Source organism: Dasypus novemcinctus, chromosome X (genome assembly GCF_030445035.2).
Source record: "Dasypus novemcinctus isolate mDasNov1 chromosome X, mDasNov1.1.hap2, whole genome shotgun sequence".
In the NCBI taxonomy this organism is placed as follows: Eukaryota; Metazoa; Chordata; class Mammalia; order Cingulata; family Dasypodidae; genus Dasypus; species Dasypus novemcinctus.
Window position 1 is genome coordinate 2,572,897 of NC_080704.1, and position 3,015 is coordinate 2,575,911.

The window sequence follows — 3,015 nt, forward strand, 5'->3', positions numbered from 1 at the left end:
CCTGCCTTTTTTTGGTTGTTGTTTGCTTGTATGATTGTTTTCCAGCCATTCACTTTCAACCTCCATGAGTCTCTGGGTCTAAGATGTGTCTCTTGTAGGCAGCATATAGATGGGTCGTATTTCCTTATCCAGTGTCCCAGTCTGAATCTTTTGATAGGTGAGTTTAATCCATTGACATTCAGTGTTATTACGTTTAGAGAGTTATTTATGGTAGCCATATTTTGGTTGGATTTGTGTTTGTTATATTTTGTTTGTATTATTTTATTTTCCCCTATTTTTGTCTTTCTTGATGCTTTTACACTCTCCTCCATCTCTGACTGTCCTGTTTTTTCCTTTCTTCCTGCAGAATTCCCTTAAGAATTTCTTGAAGGGGAGGTTTCTTGTTGATATACTCTTTGAGTTTCTGTTTATCTGTGAATATTTTGAACTCTCCATCATTTTTGAATGCTAGTTTAGCTGGATAGAGTATTCTTGGTTGGAAATTTTTTTCCTTTAGTACCTTGACTATATCATACCACTGCCTTCTTGCCTCCATCGTTTCAGATGAGAAATCAGCACTTAATCTTATGGAGTTTCCCTTGTATGTGATGGTTTTCTTTTCTCTTGCTGCTTTTAGAATTTTTTCTTTGTCTTGAGCATTGGATAATTTGACAAGTATATGTCTTGGGGTGGGCCTGTTGGGGTTTATGACCAGTGGAGTGCGCTGTGCTTCTTGGATATGTACATCTGTCTCTTTCAGTAGATTTGGGAAGTTTTCATTCATTATTTCCTGCAACACTCCTTCTGACCCCTTTCCCTTCTCTTCTCCTTCTGGAATGCCTATAATACGTATGTTTGAGTGTTTTGCGTTATCATTCAGGTCCCTAAGTCCTATCTGGATTTTTTCTACCTTTTTATTGACCACTTCTACTATCTGTTTGATTTTCAATGCACTGTCTTCCACATCACTAATTCTCTGCTCTGCCTCTTCTAGTCTGCTGATATTTGCTGCAAGTGTATTTTTGATTTCTTGAATTGTGGTGTTCATTTCCATCATATCTGTTATTTTTTTGCGCATGTCTGCAATTTCCCCTCCAAGTGTTGTCTTCACGCTGTTAACCTCTTTCATTACTTCATCAAATTTGTCAGTGATAAATGTTCTGAGATCTTTCATTGCTTGTGCGAAGTCCTGCCCCACTTCCTGATTTTCAGTTTGTTGATTGGATTCAGCCATGTTTTCCTGATTACTGGTTTGGTTTGTAGATTTTTGTTGCTGTCTTGTCAACATTTTTTCTTGACGGGTTTAATCAGTTCCTTAGCTTCTTTGTCTAGTCTTGGAGATTAATTAGCTGTTGTTTTTGCGTAAGTGTTGTATCTTCTCTTTGTCACTTTGTTCTTCTTATTCCAATTTCTTATTGCTAGTTAAGCTCACTTTAAAGGAAAGTATTAGTGCTGGGGAAAGTCAATTGTGTAAGGAAGGAAAAAGTGTGAAGTAGTATTGGTGATATATGTTTACAAAGCAACAATATGAGTTCTGGGAGGATGGAGGTTAGATCATGTAAATTGTGTAGAGTTATAGTAGTAGGAAAGTACCTATAATGAGGTAGACGACTGAATATGGGAGGAATGTGGTACGTACTAAGAGGCTATTGTTTTTGTGAGAGAGGGAAAGAGAAAAGAAAGGTAATAGTTTCAGGGACGAATACCAGATGGAAAACTAAACAAAGGTATTAGAAATTAAGAGTTAGATACTTTGTGGATCAAAGAGAGGGAGATGGAATATAGGAGAGATAGCAGATGGTGGAGGATATCAAGTTGTAGGGGAAAGGGGATAGTGTAGACAGGCTAAATCTATTCACAGAGAAATGAGGCAGTGGAGGGTGAGGAAACCCAGCAAATGTGAGGTATTTCCTGTAGGACCTATTGTATTGTTAAGGTAAAATAGTATAAGAAGAATATTGGGGACAAGAAAGAGAGGATTGAAAAAAAAAAAGAAGAACAAGAACAACAACAACAACAAAAAAAAAAAAAACAAAAAAACAACAACAACAACAAAAAACAAAGAACAGACACCCCGCCGCCAGGCTCGGCTGGGCTCAGCTGGGCTCCGGTTCCCCGCCCGCCGCCCGCCACGGCTCGCCTGGGCTCGGCTTCCCCTCCCGCCGTGGCTCGGCTGGGCTCGGCCGGGCTCGGCTCTCCCGCCCACCGCCCACCGCAGCGCGGGTAGGCTCGGCTGGGCTCGGCTCCTTCGCCCGCTGCCCGGCATGGTGCAGCGCGGCTCGGCTCTCCCGCCCGCCGCCCGCCGCAGCGCGGCTAGGCTCAGCGTGGCTCGGCTCCTTCGCCCGCCGCCCGGTGCGGCGCAGCGCGGCTCGGCTCTCCCGCCCACCACCCACCGCGGCGCGGCTGGCTCGGCTGGGCTCGGCTTCCCGGCCCGCCGCGGCTTGGGTGGGTTCGACTGGGCTCGGCTGGGCTCGGCTCCCTTGCCCGCCGCCCGCCGGGGCACAGCGCGGCTCGGCTCTCCCGCCCGCCGCCCGCCGCCCGCCGCGGCGTGGCTCGTATCCCCCGCCCACTGCCCACCGCGGCCCAGCTAGGCTACCCTGGCTGCCGCCCGCCGGGGCTCCGCGCGGTGCTAGCTGCCTCGGCTCCGCCTACCCAAGGAGGGAGTCCTCCACACGTAGCTGGGATCTCCGTGTATATTTCACAGATGGATCCTCTCTGTTACCTTCCCTCCAAATCAATGTCCAGACACCTCCGGACCAGGAAAAATCCCGAAACAGCCGGTCCCAAAGAGTCTCCGACGCCTCCCAGCCGATTCCCCCCAGGAGCTAGTAACCGGGAAGTTCACTCAGCCGCCATCTTGCCTCCCCCTCCTGAAAAGTCCCAAATTATATCTTATAGACCAGTCCTTTCCGTTACCTTCCCACCAAATCGATGTCCAGACGCTTCCTGCCCTGAAAAAATCCTGAAAAAGCCTGGTCCCGGAGAACCTCCAGCGGTGCCCAGCTGCCTCTTCCCAGGAGAGACGGCAAGGCAAGC